This window comes from Acanthochromis polyacanthus, chromosome 1, assembly GCF_021347895.1.
Source record: "Acanthochromis polyacanthus isolate Apoly-LR-REF ecotype Palm Island chromosome 1, KAUST_Apoly_ChrSc, whole genome shotgun sequence".
Lineage (NCBI taxonomy): Eukaryota > Metazoa > Chordata > Actinopteri > Pomacentridae > Acanthochromis > Acanthochromis polyacanthus.
The window spans coordinates 31,332,073-31,351,934 of NC_067113.1; the positions used below are offsets into that span (position 1 = coordinate 31,332,073).

The 19,862-nt window shown below is 36.1% G+C and overlaps 2 long non-coding RNA genes across 2 annotated transcripts; both read left to right on the forward strand.

Moving 5' to 3' along the window:
- Positions 1–590: 590 nt before the first annotated feature.
- On the forward strand, positions 591–8,898 carry LOC110967167 (uncharacterized). Its single transcript, XR_002596787.2, has 5 exons — positions 591–1,673; positions 2,537–2,632; positions 3,910–4,007; positions 5,839–5,989; positions 7,646–8,898. It is a non-coding gene; the product is annotated as an uncharacterized LOC110967167 (long non-coding RNA).
- A 1,904-nt stretch (positions 8,899–10,802) lies between these two features.
- On the forward strand, positions 10,803–18,663 carry LOC110967177 (uncharacterized). The gene is made up of 2 exons (XR_007946615.1): positions 10,803–11,179; positions 15,260–18,663. It is a non-coding gene; the product is annotated as an uncharacterized LOC110967177 (long non-coding RNA).
- Positions 18,664–19,862: the final 1,199 nt, after the last annotated feature.

Below are 19,862 nucleotides of genomic sequence, written 5' to 3' on the forward strand. Positions count from 1 at the left end.
GACAATTGTTTTTTTTTTCAAAAATAACAGGTTTGTGATGTTATTAAAGGTGTAAATTCAGAGTTTGGTTTTGTCTTGCAAAAATGCAGGAAAAAATTTGTAAAATGAAACTCAAAATTCTGTAAATAAAAAAGAATTCTGCATTTATTTTCTTTTTAAGTACATTATTTGGTTATGCACAGTTACAAAAATAAAAAATGTATAATAAATGATATTAAATAAATGTATTTTTATTCTCTGCAAAATCTACATAAATTATTTTTTAAAAAAGGAAACAAATTGTAAAATGAAACTCTAAATTCTGTAAATAAAATTGAATTAGCTCTGCATTTATTTTCTTTTTAAGTCCATTATTTGGTTATGCGCAGTTACAAAAATTAAAAAGAATCTTTAATAAATGATATTAAATAAATGTATTTTTATTCTCTGCAAATCTCCATAAATTATTTTTAAAAAGGAAACAAATTGTAAAATGAAACTCTAAATTCTGTAAAAAAAAAAAGAAAAAAAGAAAGAAATCTGCATATATTTTCCTTGTTTTAAAAAGTACTCTTTTTTTTTTAATTGTGTGTAGTTGCAGAAAAGAAAAAAAAATGTAAAAATATATTTTTTCCAGTGTTGTCTATAGCATTCTCAGCAGGATTAAACTTGAACGATTTCATTCAAGAAAATATAAAATGAAGATGGCAAAAATATTTAAACTGTATTTTACGTTAAAACATTTTAAAAGGATATTATTTGGTTCTTCACATTTGCTCTTTTTTCAAATTTACAATAAACATGTAAATCTGCAGTAGACCTTTATAATTTTATTAATATTTTGTGTATCTAAAAAATTACCAAAAGATCTGTGTGATGGGGGGAAAAATGTGCAAAAATGGATTTATTATAAATATATTATCTTTTTCTTTTTAAAGGAGATAATTTAGTTATGCACAGTTACAAAAATCCAGAAGAAAAACGTTAAAGAAAACAAAAAAAATCAGTAAACATTTCCTTTTTTCCAGTGTTGTCTATAATATTCTCTGTAGTATTAGATTTGCTCCATAAAAGAAAAAAAAAAGTAAAATTAAGATGACTTCAACTACATTTTTATGTAAAAAAAATATTTAAAATTACATTTTTTGATTCTTCACGTTTGCTGTTTTCAGTGTGATTTTACAATAAACATGTAAATTCAAAATACATGTTTTTTTATTTATATTTTCTGTATTGTACAACACAAAAACCCTGGAAAAAAATCAGCAAAATGAGCCTGGCAAACTCCTGAAAAAGCTCTGTGTGGTCTCTCATCTGTGGCCTTTAACTGCTCTGTAATATAAAAGTCATTAGGAGGAACTGTAAAGATCAAAGTCCTCATTTCCAAACAGTGCAGCCACAAATCCTCAGAAGTGAAAACTGCAGAAATGAGGCGGCGGCAGCGAATAGAAACCGATTTGTGTGTCCACGAAACTTCACACGTGATTGAATGAGACAAAAGCCAGGAGAAACACTGTCATCATTATTATTCCTGAGCTGAAAGAGGGTCTGCTTCTCACCTGGCCGACACGTTTAACGGCCGCTAATGACTTTATGGAGCTGTTTGCAGGACCATCCAGGAGAGGAGAGGGCAGTCTTTACCGGCAGCTTCAGCCTCACCTGGACCATGAAAGGAGTCCAGCAGCAGCAGACAGGTAAACATCGTCTGCTTCCAATACACGTCCAGGTGATGCTGTGGATTAAAAAACAGACTTTATCCAGCAGCAGGAGGAGCCTGAAGATGAGATAAACTGTAAACGCCTGCTCTGAGGCTAGTTTTAGAAAAGGTTTCTTTCTCCACGTTTTTTTCCCCTTTTCTGCCCACGAAGGTCCAATCCAACCCACAGGACGACTTTTCAAAGAGCAAAAATTGGAGAAGACATCAGCTGTAATTCTGTATTTGTAGATCTTGAAAAGTTGTTTTGATCATAAACCACAAATCCAGGGCCGGCCCTAGGACTTTGGTGGCCCTAAGCAAGATTTTTTTTTGTGGCCCCAAAACATGCACAGGGCAACTACCAAGTCACGTGCAGAGCTTGTAATTGGGTTAAAATGCACATGATTAACAGCATTAACAGATTTGTTTTATTGGAATAAAGACAGGGACAAAATGCGAATCACACACTTATTGTGGTGTGGCCCCCCTCGAGTGGATGTGGCTATAAACAGCGGCATAGATTGTTTATGCCAGCGGCCGGCCCTGCACAAATCCTGTATTGTTGAGTTCCAGATACACTCTGTAAGCTGTAATGTGTGAGCAACTCATTTTAAATCCATTCAGTTCTGCTTTTAATTCCCCAAATAACTCATGATCCTCTTGTTGTCGCTCAACATGTTCATTAATGTCAGGCAAAGAAAATGAGCTAAAAACATTTCTGAACATGAAATCCTGTCTGCAAACGCCCAAATCTGAACACTCAGCTGTTCTTTTATGTCAATGTCTGTTTAAAACGGCTGTTTGTGACATTAGTTTGAAATGACGACATCTTATTGATGCATAAATTATGTTTAAAATCAGATTCTGTTCAGACGTGTGCCTGTCGGGTCAAAGCAAGTCTCAGGTCGATGAGGACGAGTCCAAGAGGAGTCGAAGGTCTTGAGAAGCTTCTTGCAGGTCAGTTGAAGTCACTGACTGCTGATGAATTCAGTGAAAACACTTGAATGTTTTCTTTTTAAAGCTCTGTTAACAGATTTACCTGAAAAATGGTGAAAATCTGACAGCAAGGGTCCCTTAAAGACCGTGAAAACAGTCGATTAATAGTGTTCAAAGGTTCCAGAAACGGTGAAACTAATGTCAGATTTTTTTAAATAAATGTTTTATTTATTTCATAATTTTATAGTCACATATTGTAAGAGAAAGAAGTGTGATGATGCAGGTTTTTTGACTTTTGACCTTTTATGGGGTTTGTTTGTTTTGTTTTTTGTCTTTTTTTTTTCAGTCAGATTTTACTGGACATGAGCTGTAATTGGAAAAAAAATCTGTGAAGTCTCAGTTTAAAATGGTTATTTACTGAATTTCAGACCTTAATGCACATATTTCTTTCAAAAAACTGCAAATATCTCTAAAATAACCACATATTTACTGATTTAAATGTAGTGAAATAACAGTGCAGTTTTATGATGAAACAAATTACAGTTTTCTTTCTCCGTTTTTTACAGCTTTGGATTGTTTTGTTTTGGGAGCTTTTGGCGTGTTTTTTTCATCATGTCTGCAGGATTTTACTAAACATGATCTGCAATTTAACCAAATGGAGAAAATCTGTAAAATCAAAGTAAAAATTATTATTTATTATATTTCAGAAGTTAATGCACGCCATTTTCTTTTCTTTTTTTTTAAAAAAAGGCAAATATATTTAAAATAACGGCATGTTTGCTGATTTAAATCTGCTAAATTAATGTAATTTTATTGTAAAACAGCAAATTACTGACTTTATTTACAGCTTTGGACTCTTTTACCAGATTTAACATTTAATTTTTTAATGTAATTTAGCAAATCATGAAAAATCAGTAAAATAACAGTTTCAATTATTATTTACTATATTTCAGACATTAATGTACGTCATTTTCTTTCCAATAAAAGAGCAAAAATCTGTGAAATAGCTGCACTTTTGCTGATTTAAATATAATAAACTAATAGTGTTATCTTATGATAAAACAACAAATTATTGTTTTGTTACACTTAACATTTTTCTTTTTTTCTGTAATTTCATAAGCATGAAAAATCTGTAAAATAGTATTAGATTGTTCTCTAAAAATACAGTCAAAAAAGACAATAATAAGTTTTAACAGTGGAGACTAAACTTGCCTGGCTTCATTTCTGACTTTTCTGGGATTTTTCTGGAAGAAAACTTGAATTTATTTTAGCTTCTTGTGTTTAATTTTCGTGTTTAGACGCCATCTTGAAACTATGGGAGCTGTGGAGGGACAGAAACGGAACTAAATGCTTCCACGGTGACGAAACCCTGCAATGAAAAGAGCTTCTCCTGCAGGTCGTGTGTGTTTTCCATTTCCATGCGTGTCTGAGGGGTGTTCTGGGCTAGCATTAGCATCGACACCAGAGAGGAGCTGCTCTCTCGCACAAAGACTCGTCCATTCACATGAACGCTCGTCCATATCGCTGCCCGCCTAATGAGGGATTAACTTTGTGCTCCATGAAGGAATGGAGCAGGAGTGTATTCAGGCTGTCTGACGCTGCAGACAGAAAGAGGGTTTAATTGAGAATTCAACAAAACCAGACAGTTAAAAGCATCAGAGCAGCTTCTGTTTGGCTTTTACTGTTGATTTGGGAGTTTTATTGGTCAGAAAAGTTTCAGTAAAATGCAGGAAGGTAGAAGGAACACACTGAACAGTCAGCAGTATTACACTAAAAAAAGGGGAAATGTCTGCGTCATGTTTTAGACGTTCATCAAGAAAGCAGCAATTTTTTTTTGCAAAATTACAATTTTTTTGCAAAAATATTGTAACCGTACTATAAAAAAAAGAGAAACACATATTTAGATATTATATATATTAATTTTATTTTGTTTCAGGGTGACAAATGCATTACGAAGCCAATTTATTTATTTAGTTTTACAACTTTTATTTAAATTTCCTGTATAAAAAAAGCAGTTTCCAGGGGATGTGTTTACTTTGCCCATGACTACAACAATATTAATAAAAATAGATGCATAAACACGTATTAGCCTACATACCAACATGTTTAAAGTTTGATAAGATTTTCACAGATTTTTATTTTTATTTTTTTTGGTTTATTTTTTCATTTTTTTGAACAAAAGAAAAACAAACTGTTACGATTCTCCACAGTTTTTTTTCTTGTGCTGTCGCTGCCAGATTTTTACTGTTTTTTTTTTTTACAGAATTTTATTTTATTTGTTTTTAATTTTATTTTATTCCAAGGTGACCTAGTGCATTACTAAGCTTTTTTTATTTTTTAAACTTATATTTTAATTTCCTCTATGTTAAAAAAAGCCAACTTTTTTTCGTTGTTTGTTTATTTCAGTTTTTGAATGTTACAGTTTTTTTTTTAACACATTTTTTCTTGTGCTGTCGCTGCCAGATTTTTACTGTTTTTTTTTTTTTTTTTTTTACGGAATTGTTTTTTTTTTTTTGTTATTTTATTTTATTCCATGGTGGCCCGGTGCATTACTAAGCCTTTATTTTTACTTTTTTAAACTTCTATTTTAATTTCCTCTATGTTAAAAAAGCCAACTCTTTTTCGTTGTTTTTTTTTTTTTTTTTTGTTATTTTATTTTATTCCATGGTGGCCTGGTGCATTACTAAGCCTTTTTTATTATTTTTTTAACTTCTATTTTAATTTCCTCTATGTTTAAAAAAAGCCAATTCTTTTTCGTTGTTTTTTTTTTTTTTCAGTTTTTGAATGTTACATTTTTCAGCAACACATTTTTTCTTGTGCTGTTGCTGCTGGATTTTCACTGTATTTTGTGACAAACTTTTTTTATTTCATTTTATTTTATTCCAGGGTGGCCAAAGGCATTACTTAACCATTTTACTTTTTTCTAACTTTTATTTAAATTTTGGAGTATATCAAAAAAAAGCCAACAGTTTCCAAGGGATGTGCTTATTTTGTCCATCACTGTACATAATATTAATAAAAAAATAGATGCATAATCACATATTAGCCTACATACCAACATGTTTTGTTGGAGCCAGATTTTCACCGTTTTTTTTTTTTTCTTCAAGTTTTTGGATGTTACAGTTTGGCTCTTTCTGCCTGATTTTCACAGTTTTATAACATGTTTTCTAATCTTTTTTTTCCTTGTGGTTGACATCTAATTGTGTAGTTTATATTTCCCCCTGCAGTCCAGCCTCTATGACCTCCAGTTTCTTGATAAATGTCTGAAAGGATCTCCGTCTCTGCTGATCTGTGAAGCTTCCCTGTGGAACCTGCAGCGGTTTTAAATGGGGCTTTCTTCCCAGGTGCTGTGTGGAGCCCCCCCGGTCTTTAATGGAGGTGAGAATTGGCGGGTTGGACTTTAACACTTGACCTCTGTTTACACTTCCTGGGCTTGTCCATAAACGCTGCTGCTGCATTGAAGCGGCGGCGCTGCGAGCTGAATGCTCCGCTGCTCCTCGCCCATTTCCTCCCTTCACATTCTCTGTTTGCTTATATTACTGCCACACTTCCTCGACCCCCCACACTCAGCTCCTCGGCCCTTTTATAGGAAAATCATCACAAACCCGCAGATCCAGCCTCAACCCTGTTTGTTGGCTGCTGTCTGGTTTCTAATGCAGGTTTACTGGAGGTTAGAGGACAGAAAACGGACAGAAATGGAGTTTCTGTGACAGATTCTAACACATATAAACTGAAAAACATGTTTTCAGAAACAAATATGTTTTATTTTATGTATTTATTTACGTTTTTCAAACAGACAGTGGATTTTCCTCTGTACTCTGTAAAAATGTTGTTTATAACTATGTTTTTTTTTAAAAAAAAACTGTTTACTCCTGTTTTACAGATTGATGTGTTTTGTTAAATCATAAATAACTTGTAAAATCACAGAATAAAAGCAAGAATTTCTGTGTTAAACCTCAAAAAACAGATTAAAACTATCACAGATGTCCACATAAAAAAGCTGTATTTTTCCCAAATACTAATTTGTTGTTTTACAGTAAAGTTATTAGAAGTTACTAAATTACAGATTTTTAAAATTATTTAAAAAAATAGTATTAATAATTAATTAGTATTTAAATTAGCAAAATTATTTTACAGACATTTTTTTAAAAATTGGAAATATTTTATTTAACAGTTATTTTACAAAAAATCAAACAACTGTAACTGTTACGTGTAAAATATATTTGTTTTGATGTAGATTTAATGTCACATTTTAAACCAGACTGTAGACCTGCCAGTGTTTTCTGTCTGTCTGTATTATAAATAATAAATCTATAAAAATTTCCACCATTTAGCTCGCTTTCAGCTTCGTAAAGGTGTTGATAAAAGAGGCAATTTTCAGATGGATTAACAGCTCAGCTGGTATAAAAGTCGTCTAAAACGCCAATTAATCCTTCAGTTGATCTAAAAAATACATAAATCACCAAAGCAAGTGTCACATTTATGATAACAAAAATGTTGAAGTTCTTTCAATGGCACCAAATACCCTTAAAGTGTCTGATATATTTGAAACATTTTAGAGTAATGGCAGTAAATGTAAATCTAAGCCTTGTTTCAGTGCTCTGTATTCATTTCCAGTGGATGGTGCCTGTACATTAATTCAAATTTTAAAAATAAGGAGTCACTATATTGGGTTTTTGCTGATATCCAACATATTTTTTTCCACCTAATTACAGAAAACACTGGAATTGGAAGAGTGGAATTACCATATTATTAGGATTTCTTCATGATAAACCAAGAAAGCGGCTTTAATGTGCACGTAGAACATATTTATTTCTATTCAGATTGTAAACTTTTAGCCTGACAGTGTTTTCTGTGTGTCAGATATGTCCTTTTAAAGCCAATGTTGACACTAATGATGCAGATATCATCATTTAGCATCTCAGTTTATGTGGATTTCCATCTTGTGTCCAGCTGATATTTAATTAAATGCTGCTTTTTTCCTTCTTCACATATACATTCTGGTGTTTTATCCTCCTGACTGTCCTGCTGCAGCTTCAATTGCCAGAAGTTTACAGTCATCCCTCCTCAGTTGTCGTCTTTTGTGTCCATCCGTGTAAGTCTGCAGCAGATCAAAGCCTCCGTCTCCCTGGAGAATCCCCAGACAAAGACAGAAATGTGGACTTTGTGGACCAATGATGGACTGAGCGCCATAATTATCGACGCAGACGGCCCAGCTAAAGGCACATTACACCTCACTTCCACCTCACGGCTTTTAACTTATGCAAAGAGCCGAGAGGACACGGCGGCTAATTTAGTGTTTTTACAAGAGCAGACTGGACACTTCAAACGAGACCACACACAGAGCGACAGGTAGGAAGTGATCTGATGAACTTCTGCTGACATCTGGTGGAAGAACGGAGCAGAAACGACTGATAGAAACAAGAAGAGGCAGCAGATTTTTTTTTTTTTATTGACTCAACACACAGATTTGCTCATGTTTTCCAGTTGAACAATTAAACTTTTACGAGAAGAAATCATATAACGGTAAAAGAAACGGAGAATATTAGGAGTAAAATCGGTCAAATAAGAAGAAAACGAACTGACAAGAGTTTTGAAATGTTGGACTCTCAAACTTCTTGAAACTGAACTTCCTACTTTTTATTAGTTTTTATAATTTCTTGGATTTGCTACTTACACTTGATTCCATTTTTTTTGCATCCTTTAAAATAGTTTCTATATTTTCATGTTTATTGTTGAACCAAAACAATTTCAGATTTCTGACATGTGGATATCTGCTATTGTGATTCTGATTTCTGTTCTCAAAATATCACATTCATGTCATAATATTCATATAATATCCGAGTGAATTTCTGCATAATTTGTGGAAACACTCAGAGTTGGGCCTTTAGCTCTTAAGAGAGAGAAGTACTGAAACTTCTTCAGACATCTTTGTAGTCCAGAACCAGTTGAAGTCTCATTTTTGGTGTCTGTAGTCCCGCAGACTGCCAGCAGGTGGCGTCATATTATAAATAAATAATGAAGTCTGTCTGTAGCCGCTGCTGTGACGCCAGGAATCACTAGAGGATTTATATATAGTCTGTGATATGAATTAATGCAAATTTACCAGCATTTTTTGCAACTTTATGGAGATTTTTTTAGTTTTCTGTAGATAAATTTGAGGAAATTAACAAACTATTAAAGATGCAGCGTGAAGATTTACTGGCAGTCCACCTTTAAGATTTACAAAGATACTAAACAGCTGATATGTTACTGAAATTATGGCATTAAACTGAATGTAATGGTCAGTGGCGGCTGGTGGTAAAATTTGTTGGGTGGACTAATAAATGCATCACACCGATAAAATAGTTAACATCACACTATACTTTAGTGCTCTACAGCCACTCTTTCTCTCTCTTTCTCTTCCCCCCCTGCTCTCTCTCTCCCTCCCTCCCCCCTCTCTCCCCCCCCCCCCCCCTCTCAATTTCAATTCAATTCAAAGAGGCTTTATTGGCATGACAAACACACGTTCACATTGCCAAAGTGTTACATAAAATAAGCACACAATATAAACAGTTTAACACACTTCACTGGAATGCAAAACAATGCAAGACAGTAGTACAAGTACTATAAAATAAGAATAAAATTAAAAAGAATAAAAATATATCGTCTCTTTGTACTTTCTAAGTGCTGAAAGTACAAGTGTGCAGCAGAGCTGTAAAGTGTTCTCAGTGTTATTTTTATGTACAAACACAGGACCAGTTTCATGTGCTTGGACACAGCCTCATTCACAGAATGGAGATGGTCTTGGTTCTGGTCCTGGTCCCGGTCTGTCCTCCTGCTCGGGTTCATGGAGGTTTCAGTTTTTCAGTTCTTTTCCTGTACGAACCTGGCTGCTGTGTTTACACACTGCTGTACTTCCCCGAGCAGGTATGGCAGTTTGAGCATGTTAGGTAAGGTGTGTGTGTGTGTGTGTGTGTGTGTGTGTGTGTGTGTGTGTGTGTGTGTGTGTGTGTGTGTGTGTGTGTGTGTGTGTGTGTGTGTGTGTGTGTGTGTGTGTGTGTGTGTGTGTGTGTGTGTACTTGTTTCTGCTATACCGGTGGGGACTTTGACCTGACTATTTGCTATAAAGGTGGGGACCTAAAATGAGGTCCCCACGGGTGGCAACACCGTTTTCTTGGCCATATTGTTGTTAATAAAAAATGTAAAAGTGCAAAAACGTTTGTTTAGGGTTAGGCATTGATTTGGTGATGGTTAGGGTAAGGGTTAGGAGTTAGATATGAATGGGAGTCAATGGTAAGTCCCCACCGGTATAGAAAAACAAACGTGTGTGTGTGAATGCGCGAACTGATGACGTCAGTTTTTCGTCTCTGAGCACTGCGCTCCGCATCAGCTCGTGCTTCCAGTGTGTGTGTGTGTGTGTGTTCCTGTACTTGCTACATGGTGAGGACCATTTTCTGCATTTAACTATCAAAGTGAGGACATTTTGGCCGGTCCTCACTTTGAAACAGCCATGTTTGAGGGTGAAGACTTGTTTTTAGAGAACAGGTATGAATTGAGGTTTAGTTAGGGTTAGGGTAAGGATTAAGTTTAGGCAATCAGTTGTGATGGTTAAGGTTAGGGTAAGGCTCTAGGAAATGCATTATGCCTATGGATGTCCTCACTAAGATAGAAGTACAAACATGTGTGTGTGATAAGGGGGAAGTAGGTGTCCCTGAGGTCCTGGTACAGGGGGCAGTCTCTCCCTCCCTTCCCCCTCGCAACTCGTTTTGGCTAGTCTTGGACGTGTACTTTGCATCTTGTGTGTTTGACAGGTGATCTGCTAGCTGGCTGTCTAAAAAAGAAAACTGGTCAACCAGGTCCAGAAATACGCTGTGTTGGGTTGAAGTGGGTGATTCGTCAGACCCCCGTAAAGCTAGCTCGTGTGCTCCACAAAATTTAATACGGTCCACAATCCTTGATAGTGAATGTCTGTTTTTTAAAAACAATCTGTTTTAAGTTATTTAAAAAATAATTTTCTCATCTTTTTTGTGTTAGCTTGGGAGGGCTTAGCCCTGTTAGCCCATTTATACCAGCCGTCCCTGGTAATGATCCTTAGAGATGCTCAGACAGTGTTAATGTGTTCATTCAGTGAATCAGAATCATCTTGAAGCTCAGAAAAAAAACGTTCTGAACATGATGTTTGACTCCTGCACAGAGGAGTGACGTTAAACCCAATTAAAGCTGTATTAATAAGCAATCAATCACCGGGACTTTAGCTGCTCATTGCTGAGTTCATGAACATTTCATAGCGTTCCCTCTGATACTTGTTGAACTTATTAACTTTTAATCCCTGACCTCATCCATAAATAATCCGTTTCTGTCTGATCCTCTGACAGATGGACGACCCGAACTGCTGCCAACTGCTTCCCATATAATATTCAACACGCATGTTCATCGCAGCCAAACAAAGAGGCCACCGGGGCGGAGGATGATTCCTGGATGGATGTCGGTCTGTTCTATGAGCTCATCAACAAGGTTTGACCACAGACAGGATTTACATGAGAAAGGCAGGGAGGTGTTGGCTAATAGGGTGAAAACAATCCAGAGGTAGAGATATTTTAACTCCTTTCACTGTTTTTATCCTGTTTTTCTTTGTTTTTATGTTGTTTAAGTGCTTTCATTTCATACAATCTGTGTCTGCATGCCTGTGTTTGTGTGTGTTTGTTTGGTAAACATATGAACATGTGTGTTGGAGGAAAACAAACAAAAAAAATAACTTTATCACTGAGCAGGAAACATCAAAATATGAAATAAGCAGTTTGCTGTAGTTTCTGGACCAGAAGTGAATCCTGATCCAGCAGGACTGCTGTACATACTAATTATTTGAAAAGGTTGATGCTACAGGTACGGACCCGTTAAGGTCACTGAAGAGCTGGCGCCGGTTAACTACTATTTGCTGCACATTACAGGCAGTTTATATGAATGACTTTGACGGCGAACATTGTATAATTTAACCAAAAATACACCGCCTCCTCTCACACTTTAGACATTGCAGTTTTTACGCTTTTAGACGCCGTGTCTAAATTGTTTGAAGTCCAGTTCCTATTAATTAGTTTACCGCGTTCAGTGGTGGAAGCGGCTGACGAACTCCATTGCAAATGTTCCCATTTAATTTCGGACGCTAATTTACAAGATAAAGTTAAGGATGTCGAATATGAAACAAACACTCGTGAATGGTGAGGAGCAGCTCTTTAATTCGGCATGAATTAAAAAAACCACAAACTCGATTTACTGTGATATTGTGAGATTTGTTTGTGGTGATGTAAATTAGCCATTCAACAGAGTCCGCTAACATTAAAGTGACTGACGTGCAGTGTCTGTGTTGACAGACGTAGAAAATACGTCAGGGTTTTGTTTAGGTTGTTAATATGTAATAGTCTGTCGCTACTTTTGAAGGTAAAAAAATACTTGTAGTTTGCTGGCTGTTAGTTCCGCCATTTGTTTTGTTTGCTGTTTGTGCTTTATTAGAACAGGGTCACGTGAATAAAAGTTTTGCTATTTTTAATAGTAGTGCCGATTTCAACCCCCAAATCGCTGTCCGTGAAAAAGTCAGATAATGATATTTATAAGACATTATGCATGATAGAAAAGAGAACAGCAGATGACTGACACGACAGGCTCGGCACGCAGATTCACCTCGAATCACGGAAGCGCCTTCATCACTCGGATTACCAAGCCGGCTCATTAATATTTATGTACGTCGGATTACCAGCCAATCACAAAGCGCGTTCATCAGCTGGCTCATTAATATTCATGTACGTCTCATTAATATTTATAGGAAGGGAAAGAACCGTATCCGTAGGCCACAGGCTACGGATACGGGTCCGTATCTGTAGACACTACCATTTGGAAATAAATGAATAAATAAATACAATTTTTGTCACTATAAGATTCAAACAAGCTTACCAGGGCTTTTTTTTTATATCAAAACAAGAACGATTGTGACCAAAATAATTTGCCCTTGTCTTCACCAAAACATGTCAACCCTCTAAAATCAGATTTTATTCAACTTTACTATTAACAGCAGATTCCAGTTCAATAAAACTCGATTTGACACCAGAAACGACAGCCAAAGTGCATATAGAAGGTCAGAAAACTAAACATGAACAAAAGAGAGGATGTAAGTGTTCTACTTTATATATAGGATAAACGACTTACACAATGCAAAGGTGAGCTGGTGTGCTATGGGGATTATTTTTGTAGAAAAATGTGATGATCAAAATGAGCTTTTAGGGGAAATGATTGATCAGAGAGGAACTTTCCAAAAACTAAATGATAATAATGAATGTACATGAGATATGGTTGTTGCCTCGGGTTCTTGAAAAGATCAGTCAGTCTGCAACCTGCATTCTCTCTAACAGCCAGCAGGGGGCGACTCAGCGGGTTACAAAAAGACTTGAGATGTATAAAAGTCTGTGAGAAAATGACTTGACTTCTCAGTTGATCTACTACCTCAGGACACGTTTTATTGATAAATCCCTGGCCTAAATAGGTAGTTTCAAGATGTTTTTAATCCTGCTTGTTGTTCATTTAATAAATTGTTGTCCCAGGTAGAGTAAAACAGCTGACAAAGTTGGATATTCTTTAGGGTGGGGCTACATTATTCAAAATTTCAAACTTGAAGCTTCAAAACATTGATCCACAAATGAGTCTGTGAGGGTCAATATGTCAGTGTTTAATATACACGTACATATATATTATGTTTTACTATCATTTACATCAATTTGCACAATTCATGATGGCCTTTTTTGTTTTCATATTGCTGTGATTTGTACTTTTAATTATTATATAGACCCTCCAGAAAAACACGATTATGCGATCGCATGAATTTCCGCATTAATCACCAAAATGCCGCTGATTATGCGGGGGTCAATTATTTCCCAAAAGGCCACATAATCCCCGCAAAACAGCGCATAATTCCCGCAAGAATCTCACATTTCCACGAAAAAAACTGAGAAATATGCGGGTCTCGCTTGATTTCACAATTTCCGCATAAAATAAGAAAACTATAACCAATATAAATGGAGTTGTGAGTGAGTTTTTATGTGACGCCCGGCCTGACGTCATCAGTTCGCGCATTCACACACACACACACGCACACACACACACACACACACACACACATACACACACACACACACACACACACACACACACACACACACACACACACACACACACACACACACACACACTGGAAGCACGAGCTGATGCGGAGCGCAGTGCTCAGAGACGAAAAACAAGAATGGCGAATGCTCAAAGATCACATTTACCTACGAATATTTCAGCCAGAGACCGGACAAAACAGTACCCAGATTTACTGCACGAAAGTGGGGGGAAACTTTTTTGCACCCCGTGCAGCATCGTTCTGGAGCACTGAAGAAAATGAACCGTGTTGCAGCACTTCTCCACGACTTCTCCAAGGTGTGTGTGTGTGTGTGTGTGTGTGTGTGTGTGTGTGTGTGTGTGTGTGTGTGTGTGTGTGTGTGTGTGTGTGTGTGTGTGTGTGTGTGTGTGTGTGTGTGTGAAGGAGCGCACCGGGGTGTGTGGTTAAACCCCAATTACAATTTCTTAAAAAATGAATAGGAAAGTGTTTTAACCTCAGTAAGGGATGTGTGTGTCCTAGTAACAGGGTGTAGGAGAAGAATCACCTTTTTTCCCAATTCTTACATATTTCGCATCTTTTTGCATATTTCACAACTATTCGCATACTTTGCAACTTTCCGCAATTTCCCCGCATAAAATGGCATAAAAAGGCATAAAAATCCCGCATATTTATTCGCATAATCAAAGATTTTAGCCCGCGTTTTTCTGGAGGGTCTAATTATAGAAGAGTAACAACTATGACAGGGAGACTGTTGTTTAAGAATGTATCAGTGTAACACAAAAAAGTCATTTTTTTCATATTTTAAAAAGAACAGTGATTTTATTTATTTCACAGTTATGCATAAACTCAAGCTCAAAGTAATACTGATATTTTTAAAAAAAAAAACATTTCTTCTTTCTGCCTTCTTCAGCTTCACATTTTGTTTCTTCTCTGACTGTCTCATAGTATGTATACGTAGATATTTGGTAGATATATTTGTGGGACATAGTATAGTTATGATGTGATTTAAGATTATAATAAATACTGTATATTATCTTTTTTCATTCTCAAGTTTTTGATTTTTAATTTCTAACTTTTACCCTTCAATCTTATTCTTTAATTTTTAAACTGCCCACTTCCTTTGTTTGATATGCGTGCTAAACTAGCTAATTATTCATTTAATTTTTTTACATTTTTACTATTTATTTTTAATTCCGTTCGTTTGTATGTCCTTATGTTTTGCTTGATTGTGTGTGTGCACGTTTTAACTGTCAAAGCAGCTTGTGAACACTGTTCTTCAGAGTGCTATATAAATAAAATTCTTCTTGTTATTGTAGATTTTCTATATTTTGCACACTTTGTATTTTCTGTACTGCATTTTGTGCATATTACATATTAAATATTTATATTTAGAAATATTTTATTGCTTGTCCTGAACATGGTTTGTTCATTTAAGTGTGAATTTTTGGACTGTGATGAAGTAATTTCCGGCAAAGGATCATTAAAATGTCTATCCGTCATCTATCTTTCTACTAAAACAGACTGGGAGCCTTTTCAGGATGTGGCACTTCACTCTATCAGCCTCCTCCTCCTCATTAACCCACTAACTGCGGCTGCAGCCTCCATCGTCGTCGCCTCCTGGTCTTTTGTCTGGTGTTTCCCTCCAGAATTCCTGCCAGAGGCCGGAGCTCCCGTCCATCTGTCGGCCTCCTCCGGCGGCAGATGTTCGTCCTCCTTCCTTCTCCTCGACCTGCGCCTGGAGGTGAGCGTTCGGGGGTTGTGGACGGTCGGCTTGCTCCAAGAAGAAGAAGAAGCCTGCGTTGACACCAGTTAGGACAATGAGAGGGAACAATGGAGTGGACTGACACCAGGGAGGAGGAATGATGGGGGAAGCTGACTGAGCGTCTCCATGTTAACACACCCTTCATTCTTCTGCTGGGAGGACACAGTGAAGGGATTAAAGTAGGGAAAGGTCCCAAGAAATGCATCGGTTAATCAGCACATTCATCAGAAAAGTTAAAAATATGACCTAAGTGTATAAATCTCTCCATATAATGTGCAAATCCTCAAGCAAACTTTGCACGAATCAGCTCTAATGCTCACTTTAATGTGTCTGCATGCTTAATTTAACCACATTTCTTGAGATTGGAACCCCCAAAACACAATAAAACAAAAACTTTATAATGATGATGGAAAAAAAGTTATAAAATATTATTTTAATTATGGCAGGACATCCTCAGTTTGTCATTAATTCACCACATTAACCAAAAAAAATGTAGAAATATTACCCAAATTTAAGAAAATCTCCATGGAATCGTGCAAATCTGTATGTAAAAGTTAATTTAATAATCACTTTATTTTGTATGCATACTTATTTTAATCACATTTTTCAAGACTTGGAACACCCAAAATGCGATAAACCCACAGCTTTAGAATGACAATAAATTAAATAAAGGTCTAAAAAATGACTAATAATGCAGCTGGGAGGATGTAGCTCATCAGCTAATCATCACATAAGTCAGAAAACTTAAAAATATGACCTAAATTTAAAAGAAAATCTCCATCTTGAGTGCAAAACTCTATGCAAAATTTACAAGAATCAGCTCTAATATGAAGCTTAATTTAACCACATTTACTGAGACACAAACATGTGAACTCCCAAAACACAGTAAAAGAATCACCCTGCATGCTGTTTACAACCACATTTCTTCGGACTCGAACATGCTAAAACCTGAAACACAATAAATCCATAACTGTTAAATACCAAAAAAGCAAAATAAATTATAAAAGATGCCCAACAATGCTACAACAGAAACATTCCCATCCCAAATAATCCTGGCTGCACGTCTGCATCTGCTCAGTTTACAAATTCTTATCTTGACGGAGCTCTTATCTGCTGGAGGGAAACCACAAATCCTGTGATAAGAGATTTCTGAAGAGCAGTGAGGCTTTAAATGTATTTAAAGCTGTTTATTGTAGATTCAGGAACTGGTTGACATTTTTGGGAAATACACTTATTTGCTGAGAAGTTTATCTTTGTACAATAAATGTGAAGCTAAAGCTAGCAGCTAGTTAGCTTAGATTAGCTTAGCATAAAGACCAGCAAGCCTTCCATAGCGACAGAAAGACTTTTCCTGCACACAAATAGTAAAGTAAACCACATAAGTTGTGTTTTTTGTTGAAGAAATCTCCCAGAATGCACCTCTCTTGGAAATCTATGACTTGTTTTGTTTGTTTGCAGATAAAATGAACCAGATACAACATGCTAAATCAGTAAAATTTAGAGTTTTGAAGCTTCGGACAGCCTGTTTTCCTTCTGTTTTTTGCTCTTTTTAAGGCTGAACTAAACTAATCAGTCACCTGCTGGCTCGGCTTCAACTGTCTCTCAGCAAGAAAGCAAATATTTCCCAACAGGGAGTGCATTATAATTAAACTGTGAAGCGTCAAATGGCGAAGTAAAAGATATTAAAAGCGGTCAAACACACAGCAGCATTTGTAATCTTGATACAGATGGACAGTTTTCACATTATCTTGAAACTACTTAGAGTTTGATGTGTTTTTAATATCGAATTGTTATTGTTGGTTCTGTGAAGACACAGGGACAGAATTCTTTAATTAAAGCTACATTAATGGGAAAATGCAGGTTCTTTTGGTGCTTTTTGTTTTGAGACCAGCTCATATTGGGTCACAGTGGGGAAAAGACGGCTACGCGCAACCCAGGAAATGAGATTCTGGACCGAGTCGGGTCATGGATGAAATGTTTAATTCTCTGTAAATAGCTGCGATCACACCACAGAGAAAACCTATCATTAATGCTGCTGCAGTTTGTCTGAGACGTTAATTAGCTGAGCGTCAGTTCGAGGTGGTGAAGTGTTTCCTCCGTCCACATGACGTCTTTAGCCGCCGTGCTAATGACGCCGTTTGAACTGGTGTCAATGGTAATGTCGCCGCAGCAAACACGTTTCCAGATGAGACAAATGCAAATCTTATTGACCATTAACCTCCACTGAGGCCCACTGTCAGCCGCCAACTTCTGGAAGATCCACCAGTAGCTTCCCACAGACGTCCTGAGAAGGTCTTTTAGTTTCTAGAACGTTCTTCATTCTCAGAATGATTGTTGATAACATAGTTGGACCGTTATGCTCTTAAACTAAATGCTAAGCTAAGGATATTCTTTCTTTGGTGTCATGGAACACTGTGGAACAATCTGGGATCATTTTATAGATTCTATATGTTCCCTCAACATCTCCAGAGCATTGCAGCCAAAATGTGTTTGTTGATGTATCGAACGTCTTGTAAAGAACGTTCTGTCATCTGAGGTCTTGATAAAATCTTGAAAATGTTCTTTTAATGTTACATGGAGAACATCTTTTTCTTTTTTCACTGCTGAAACGTTTTCTACAGTAGAGAGCATCTTATGTGTTTCTGCAGCTGTGGTTTGAACAATGTGTGACAGTAAAATTATGCTGTTTTACTGTATTTAAATACATGATATTTGCCTGTATTTTCACCTGTTTTCATTGTATTTTCATATTACAGTATGTTTACCATTTTAAACATATTTTTCATGCAACTCTTGCTGTCAGAGTTTCACTTTTTTATGTGTTTTTACTGATTCTTCTTTTTCTTTTTACAGTCTATACTTTAGGTTTAACATCCAGGATGTACAGCTTGTAAAATATAATTTATTGTTTGAGATTAAACTGCCTAAAAGTGCATAAAGTAGTGAGATGAACTCTTTCTCCATCCAGTAATATAACAGTAAAACTCTTTTATGAACCAATTTAGTTTTGTTTGAGTTTGTTTCTGTGTCTCTTCCGTACTTTCACCTGAGTTGTATTTTACATTCAAGACTTGTAATTGGGTTTATTACACTCTACAATTCTGCTTCCACTGCTGCAGAAACTCCGTTAGGAAAACCTGAATTAAATCTTTTCTCTTTGGACTTCATAGTGTTTCATTCATTTTGATTTTCCAGCCTCAACAAGACAAAAACTAGAGCCAGAATCTGTATTTTTGCCTCTTCGTGCTGCAGTTTTGACTGAACTTTACCTTCTTTTATCAGATTCAGGAGTTATTTGCAAATGTCACCACCTGACAAACCGTCCTTCCCTTGTAGCTGTGTCGCTAATCACGGCTGTAAAACAGACAGTTTGAAAAAAAAAAAAGCGGGTAGAACTGTTGATAGAATAATTTATGAGCGTCTCAACTACAGGTTACCAAAGTCTAACAGAACAAACTGCTGCAGCCACATTAAGAAACAGTCGCTCACTGAATTAGACGGTAAACAGCTGACTTTAACCACACAAAACTAACAGAAAAACTCATGTTTAGCATCGCTCAAGTGTTTCTGGCCGCTTCTTCCGGTCTAATTCAGATCATCAGTGGTAATATAACATTTTAATCATCTCTGAACGCTGCTGTAAAAAGGTCTGCTCCATCCATAAAGGGTATTTACTGCAGTTTATTATTGTTAGACTCAGTTTTTATCTCGTTTTATTGCACAACGTGACTCACTTTAAACGAATGGCGTGTGGAAAATCGCGGGAAATTTGTTTGCTGACTCTGCAACACAACAGTAATTTAACCTGAACCGACTTGACTTTGAAGAGTTGCACAAGTTTCAGGGGACGGCTAATTTTTATTTTGCAATTTATGGTACAGAAATGCACAACGATATGCTTTACATAGTTCTGTATTCTACAAATAAATAAATGAAGCTGTAATTTCATCCGCTGTAACCTGAAACCTGCAGGGTTTGTGGTAAATTGGATAAAAAGTTGAGAATAACTGTGGTTAATTAAAGTTTAAAAGTTGAATTTACAGGAGGGAAAATGAAACGCATAAAGTTGAAGCAATAAAACACATTTCCTCAGTTCAGCATAGTCAGTTTGGTTCAGTTTATTCTCATTCAAACACGTTCAAAACATGAAATTTGTAACCTAGCATAAAGAATAAATAAAGTATGACAGCTAAGATAGGCCTATGATTGATAATTAAATGATGTAATAACCTAGAAGCCTGACAATAAATGCAACACATAGTTACAAATAACATTATAATAGTAACCACATGCAGATGTTCAGTGAGGAGTTTTGTTGCAGCTCGTGGAGGCTAATGTTAGCCACCTTTAGCTACATTTTT